The sequence below is a fragment of the Narcine bancroftii genome, chromosome 1 (assembly GCF_036971445.1).
Source record: "Narcine bancroftii isolate sNarBan1 chromosome 1, sNarBan1.hap1, whole genome shotgun sequence".
NCBI classification, from domain to species: Eukaryota; Metazoa; Chordata; class Chondrichthyes; order Torpediniformes; family Narcinidae; genus Narcine; species Narcine bancroftii.
In genome coordinates this window covers 127,392,595-127,400,279 of record NC_091469.1, presented here as the reverse complement: position 1 = coordinate 127,400,279, position 7,685 = coordinate 127,392,595, and the positions used below count along the sequence as shown (strand labels likewise).

General features: G+C 41.8%; 1 long non-coding RNA gene across 1 annotated transcript; it reads right to left on the bottom strand.

Annotated features, from left to right (window-relative positions):
* Positions 1–3,302: 3,302 nt before the first annotated feature.
* On the bottom strand, positions 3,303–6,504 carry LOC138744199 (uncharacterized). Its single transcript, XR_011345371.1, has 3 exons — positions 6,424–6,504; positions 4,463–4,512; positions 3,303–3,378 (listed from the first exon to the last, which is right to left on the bottom strand). It is a non-coding gene; the product is annotated as an uncharacterized lncRNA (long non-coding RNA).
* Between the last annotated feature and the right edge of the window lie 1,181 nt (positions 6,505–7,685).

Genomic DNA, 7,685 nt, shown 5'->3' with positions numbered 1-7,685 from the left:
CTCAGGCACAACTCCTCCCACATGTGCAGAGTCACTGCTCCACTCAGCGGCCCTTGTAGGAGGAGTCTTTTAGCAACAGTATGCAAGGTCTCACCGGCTTTTGGACTCTCTCCTTTGAATATTACCTTGCAAAAAACTCAAGGATCCTTTCTCAAGGTAGTCCTCTCTTCTTTATCTTGTTCCTTTTCTTGTTTCATTCCTTGTTTTGCAGTAAGGTCTTTATCTTCCTTCGGTGGCATGTTGATCTCTTCTATATGACTTTAGATTGTTCTTTCTTGTACTTACTGTAACTTTTATAGTCTTTTTCTCAACTTTTCCGAGGAGAGCAGGGATTACCAATCTAACCCACATCATCACAAGGCACCCCAGTACAGAACACTGAGTTACTGCCAAAGGGGCCATCTTGGATGTGGGACAGTAAACTGAGGCCTTGTCTGTTCTCTCAGGTGGACTTAAAAAAATCCCCTACAATTATTTTGAAGAAGAACAGGGAATTATCCCCAATGTTCCAGAGAGTTTCTAATCATTTAATCAACTTCACCAGAACAAGTTTTATAATTCCTATCAATTTACTGTTTGTGGAAGCAAAAATTGACAGTCATGTTTCTTACGAATATGACTCTTCCAAAGTACTTTATTTGCAGCAAGTCCCTTTGGAGAACCTGCTAGAGAAGTGAAAAATGCTAAATTTTGCAAGTCTATTTTAGTTGGATTGCCATCAGTATCCATTTTGTTTTATTGCTGAATATTTAACTCCAGTTTAGATTTGCCTTTCTGAAAAGGATGTATAGAGAATTTCCGATCATTAATTTTTTTTTTTTGCTTTCGTTCTCTCCTTACTTTCCATTAGTGTCAACAGAAAAGCTCTTTCAACTCCATTGAAGTGCACAAATTCCCCAGATGGTACTTGAATGTTCCTAGTACACATAGAATTAGTACGTCTTCACTTTGAATATCCGTTGAGTTTTCCACTCGGAAACAACAGGACTTCATGCTGTCATGAGAACACCACACATGGACATCAACAGGTCTTAATACTGACTGGCATGTGGACTCCACACTGGGGATCAACAGGACTTCAATCTGACTTCCATGTGGATCCCACACTGGGCACAAATAGGGCTTCATATTGACAGCCATATGGACTCCATACTGAGCATCAATAGGGCTTTATACTGACTGGCATATAAATCAGGACCAGAATGGGCACAAGGAGAATTGGCATCATGAAGACCACACTGGGCATCTGAAAGGCCATGCTGGGCATCAAAAGGACCACATTATCATCATGGAAATCACACATTTGACATCTGGAACAACTTGCTAGGCATCATAAAAAACCTTCATTCAGGAGCTAAGTTGGGGTAACGTTTCAAAATGCTGGCAAAACATCATGACTGGAAAACTTTTCTGCTTACTTGGTCTGAATGCAATTGAATATAGCACTTCAAGCTATTGGAGTGCCTTCATGCATGAAATACAAACACTTTTGAACCATTGGCAAGCCAATGGCGGATCCTCGGAAAATATTGAGAAACTATTGCACGATGACACTAGAATTAAATTCAGATAAACTCAGGAACATTTGACAATTCATTTTGCAATTATTTCTAATTTCAAAAATGTCTCTGCTTTGTGACAAATATATAGACAGTGGCATTCTGACAACTCCTTAAAAGATACTCTCTATGGCAAGAAAAATAGATCTCTATTTACTTAGTCGCAGGATAAAGGTATATGATTTTGAGTTCAAAGTCGTAGATTTCTCCAGAAACTAAAGTAACTAATCTATCCGCTTTACTGTGGCCATGCAATTTAATCCAAAAAGGTGGTTTTGATCTACTCTCTGCCTCTGTTCCACTCACCATTTGTTTTTAATATAAAATCAGTTTCTACAGCAGATTACATAGCCGTTCCATTATGTGGCATTATGTAACACCAGTGCCCTGCCAGACATCTGGCTTTCTGAAAGAAGGCTAAGATACTATGGGGCGCTCCTTCAAATAATTTATTTATCTCCTGAGAAAATTGAAATTATATTCCTTGAGGAAGAGAAACACTGGATTCTGTTAATATAAATTAAATCTATTTTTTATTATTGCATTTAAAAATTGAATGCCAGTACCGGTTATGAACGAGTTCCTGTCTTTAAGTCAAATGTGTAGGTAAGTCAGAGCGGTTCTTAGTTATCATCAGTTAGTCATAGTTTATAGTACAAACACTTAGTATATGGTATATATTTTACCTTTCTATGCAAAAAATGTTTTAAAAGATCATGATTAAAAGTTAACACTTACTCTCACCTCATCGATGTCTTGCATTCCGGAAGGGAGGTAACATTATGCGCATGCGTGAATTGAGGAACAATTTGTTCCTAAGTACGGGATGTCTGTAAGTCGAACTGCCTGTAAATAATGTACATATTGCCAAAGATATGTCAACAATACAAAGAAAGGGAAGGCTACTTCTGTGAAAAAAGATTCAGCTTTTTGAATCGGATATTTAATCTGTCATTTTTTAATTGTGTGCTTTGGCAAAATCTTTCAAAGATTCTTTTATTGTTATATAATAAAACAGAAAGAAGTAGTATTACACAATTTCCTTTAGTCTGCCATAAGACAGGCAAATATTAGAGGAGCTCTGACAGCACCACCATATTTGATAGGAGAGGACAACATCTTCCCAAGAAAACTACTGATGAGTAACATAGAAGGTCACTCACATTCTAAGAACAAAGGTTCCAAAAGAAAACATGAATATCGTGTGAAAATAAACCAAAACAAGTATTAAAATGAGAATCTGATCAAGGTTTGGGATGCAAGAAATAATCAAAAAGAAGTAAAGTTTTCAAATCATTAAATAAGTCTAATCTAATCACCACTGCTTCTCACACCCGTCTCATCAATCATGTTTTAATCAACGTGAAACTCAAGAATGGTTGTTGCCATCATTTGGTCAACTTCTGAACAGACCAAATGGAAAAGAACCCAGGACTGTCTACAGATTTTATATAAAGTATAACCTCACAACTGTACTGTATAGGGAGTCCTTTTTTGGTTTGATTCTTTTTTTTTGGTCCAGTTGTTTTTTTTGCAAAAACAGTAAAACCTCTGGTATCCAACACCTACAAGGATTGTTAGATGCCAGATAAGTGTATTTACCAGTTGTTTGAGACTTACTCTTACAATACCCAACTCATACATCTACATTAAGAATAAATAGTTTGAAAGACAAAAATACTACACTATACTTGCACTGAACAAACTTATCTTGCATGAATATATAAATCTTAAAGCATATTACTTTATTTTCAGTCTCATTCTTTGAAAACATTTAATCACCACTGCAACTGTAGTTTTCTCCCCTCCCTGGAGCCATCTGAAAAATAAGCAATAACAGCATATAAGACTCACTCTTTCCCAAAAATTGGCTCCAGTATCAGGGAGGGAGGGAGCCCCCGCTGTTTGCCCCATATTGCTGCCTGGCACTGGTATCAGGGAGGGAAGGAGCCCCTGTTATCCACCCAGTATTGCCTCCTGGCCGCGATATTAGGGAGGGAGGGAGCCCCTGTTGTCTGCCTAGTATTGCCGCCTGGCCCCAGTATCAGGGAGGGAGGGAGCCCCCACTCTTTGCCCAGTATTATCTCCTGGCCCCGGTATCAGGGAGGGAGGGAGCCCCCACTGTATGTTAGCATTGTCGCCTTGCCCCAGAATCAGGGAGGGAGGGAGCCCCTGCTGTATGTGTGGTATTACAGCCTGGCCCTGGTATCAGGGAGGGAGGCGGTCCCACTGTTATCATGGTATTACCACCTGGCCCCAGAATCAGGGAGGGAGGGAGCCCCCGCTATACACGTGGTATTACCACCTGGCCCCGGTATCAGGGAGGGAGGCGGTCCCACTGTTATAATGGTATTACAACCTGGCCCCAGAATCAGGGAGGGAGGGAGCCCCCGCTATACACGTGGTATTACCACCTGGCCCTGGTAGCAGGGAGTGAGGGAGCCCCCACTGTCCACCCAGTATTGGCACCTTGCCCTGGTATCAGGGAGGGAGGGATCCCCTGCTGTCCACCTGGCCCCAGTATCAAGGAGGGAGGGAGCCCCACTGTCTGCCCGGTATTGCCACCTTACCCTGATATCAGGGAGGGAGGGATCCCCTGCTATACACGTGGTATTACCACCTGGCCCTGGTAGCAGGGAGTGAGGGAGCCCCCACTGTCCACCCAGTATTGGCACCTTGCCCTGGTATCAGGGAGGGAGGGATCCCCTGCTGTCCACCTGGCCCCAGTATCAAGGAGGGAGGGAGCCCCACTGTCTGCCCGGTATTGCCACCTTACCCTGATATCAGGGAGGGAGGGATCCCCTGCTGTCCATCTGGCCCCGGTATCAGGGAAGAAGAGACGGAGGGATCCCCCTCATGAGCGCTGCCACCACTGCTGTCCCAAACATACAAGGAATATATACCTGTTTCTTCAAAACTCAGTACTTGTCCTCCTTCCTTGTCCTTGCATTTGCTGTCAACGATATAATGCCAAATACATCATGGCAGTATTAAGGACAGGTCCCGTGAGATCTTCTTACCCATAAATGCACTAAAATATTTTTTCTTAATATTTCCTGCTGAAATGGTGGGGTCTTATATGTCCATGCATCTTATATGTTGTTAAATATGGTAATTAACCACATTCCCTCCCAAGTTTACAGATAAGCTTTTAACCTGGGCAACTCTTACTGAGCAAAGATAAGGAGACACTTTAAGTGAGTTACCCCACGATGAGAGGCATCTACCAGCTCTTATCCTGGGCAATGCCATTTTATTCAAACACAACTTTATTCAAACAGCTGCTCAAGCAAAGCACGACCAAGGCGCTTTGTTGGCTGAGTATTTGCTCCCATCTTCATCAAAGTTGTGTTACCTCAGGGAACATTTACTTAGACAATTTTAAACTTATGCATTTTTATGTATTATTTTATACTTATTTATTTTAATTTTTAAAATGTATTTTCCTTGATTTTTTTTTGCCAGCTGCTTGAATTCTGGATAGCAGGGTTTTTACTGTATTGTGTTCCTTGAACAGTAAAATTGAACGGCAGGAAATTACAGTTGAAGGGGAAAAGTCAATCCAATTAGTTGCAGGCAGCTTCTTTTAAGGGCAGTGAATTAAACAGAATTGTCATCCACATGTACTGAAGCTCTGAGAGACTAAATCCCTTCAAGATCAAAAAAAGTCATGAATGAGAAAAGCCATTCAGATAATATAACTTATCCAGTCAGAGGAAAAGAAAGTCCTGTTGTAGTATCCACTCTCTGAAATATTTCTGTTTCTCTTCACTTCTTCATCCAAAATTTCATCTATTCCTCTTTGATAGAGAATATTGTGAAATAAATGTTTGCATCGGTGACATTTTAATATCCACTCTGCCTTAAAATATAGTGACTATGGAGTTGTTACTAATTTTACCTCCTACTGCAGCCTTGCTTTTTACAAGTAACTTTAACTTCTTTTGCAATAGGTTTTTAGTCTGTTGTCTGCGCAATGAGCCAAGTGATGGGCAAGCGATAGGACATTCTCCCCACTGATATTAACACAAAAATTAATGTCCTACTTTTGCATGAATGTATAAAAAGGGGAAGGTATGAAGAAAACAAAGGGCCTATCTGTGATAACAGTCTTCCCTGCAACTTTAAACATGTTTGATTTCCACTTTTTCTTAGTTCTCATTATCCTGAAATGCTTCTCTCCACAGGTGCTGCCTCTTCTGGAGAATAATTCTGATATTTTCTGCATACTACAGGCAAAACATAGAGCCATGTTCCAAAGGACATTGTGTGACTGTTTGTCTGTCTATCTCCTTATGTCAAGAAATCACTCCTCCGTACATTATTTAACTTTCTAGCAATAAATTTGATGCCTGAACTCACAGATAAGAGAAAGCACATCCCTCATATGTTCAAATTCTGAAGTTAGTTATTATTAATTTTTAGAAGTCATGGCATTACATTTGCTTTGTTTCCCCAGTGCTTGGAGTTGCAAATGACTGAGACCACACTATCAGTTCTAATTAGCAGGGGCTTTCTTTCCTTCTGTTCATTTTGTTGCAACATCTGTATCTGCCACTATCCCTCAGTGTGTAAGTCAGAATTGAGAACAGTCCACCAATAGAAAGGTTCGTTGAAAATGTTCAAAGCTGTCAACATCAAAAGTTAACTTAAAAATCTATTTAAGGTTTTGCGAACTGAGTCGTTCATAGTTTTCCTTTTATCCAAATATTCAGTGGGTTTCAGCTTTCAGAGGTATAATATTGGAGGCTACAAAATCCCCAGTTAATTAGTAACATAGCCATGAGTTTTTTAAAAGAAAAAGACTTGCATCCGTATTCATGGATATCTTCAACATCTCACTCTGGCAGAGAATGGTACCCACCTATCTCAAACAGCCGTCAATCATACTAGTGCCCAAGAAGAGCGAAGCAACCTGCCTTAATGGCAATCGACCGGTAACACTTATACTGCACCAACTGTGATGAAATGTTTTGAAAGGCTGATGTTGCACCATATCAGCTCCTGTCTGAATAGTGACATGGATCTGTTCCAGTTGGCCAATCATAGCAACAGGAGGATGTAATCTCATTGGCTCTACACAAAGCCCTGGAATAACTGGACAGCAAAGATGCATACATCAGGATGATCTTTATTGACTACAGTTTGGCATTTAACACCATCATCCCCTCAAAACTGATCAGCAAACTCCAAGACCTGGGACTCTACACCCCATTGTGCCATTGGATCTTGGATTTCCTAACCCCCAGACCACAATCAGTGAGGTTTGGTAAGAACATCTCATCCACATCTTCCATCAGTGGAATACGATCCAGTGATCAGTGAACATTAGGGGATCCGACATGGACACGGTGAGCAAATTTAAGTTCTTGGGAGTCAGTATCTGTCCTGGACCAAACACACTAATGGTATTGTGAAGAAAGCACATCAGCATCTCTACTTCCTCAACGGTTTGTGGAGGTTTGGTATGCCATCAGAAACCCTGGAAAATTTCTACAGATGTGTGGTGGAAAGTGTGCTGCATCATGGTCTGGTATGGGGACACCAATATTCCTGAGCAGAAAGCCCTACAAAAGGTAGTGGACATTGTGGCAGGCTGCACCAAAGGAAGTCACAGGCACAATACTGTTTGGGGCAACACAGTCTTATTTTACTTACATAAAGATCTAGTTGGCTGCTAGCTGCTTGCAGCAGTGATCCCAGGGAGAGGGGGAGAGAGAGAGGGGGAGAGAGAGAGGGGGAGGGAGAGAGGGAGAGAGGGGGAGGGAGAGAGGGAGGGGGGGGAGAGAGAGAGAGAGAGAGAGCGCACTCGGTCAGGACCTCGGCTTTATACCATGGGCCCTCTAGGCCCACCTGGTGGTCGGATGTCATTAGGCCGGGTGCCATGTCTCTAGGCCATCTGTTGGCCGAGTGATGTACTGCAGCGTATCATCACATACACAGCCCAGGACATCACAGGCAAAACCCTCCCTACCATCAAGAAAATCTACAGGAAATCCTGCTGTCAGAGAACAGCAGCAATCATCAATGATCCACAGCACACAGCACCGCTGCCATCAGGAAAGAGGTATAGGTACCACAAGACTGAACCACCAGGTTCAGGAACAGTTGCTACCCCTCTGCCAT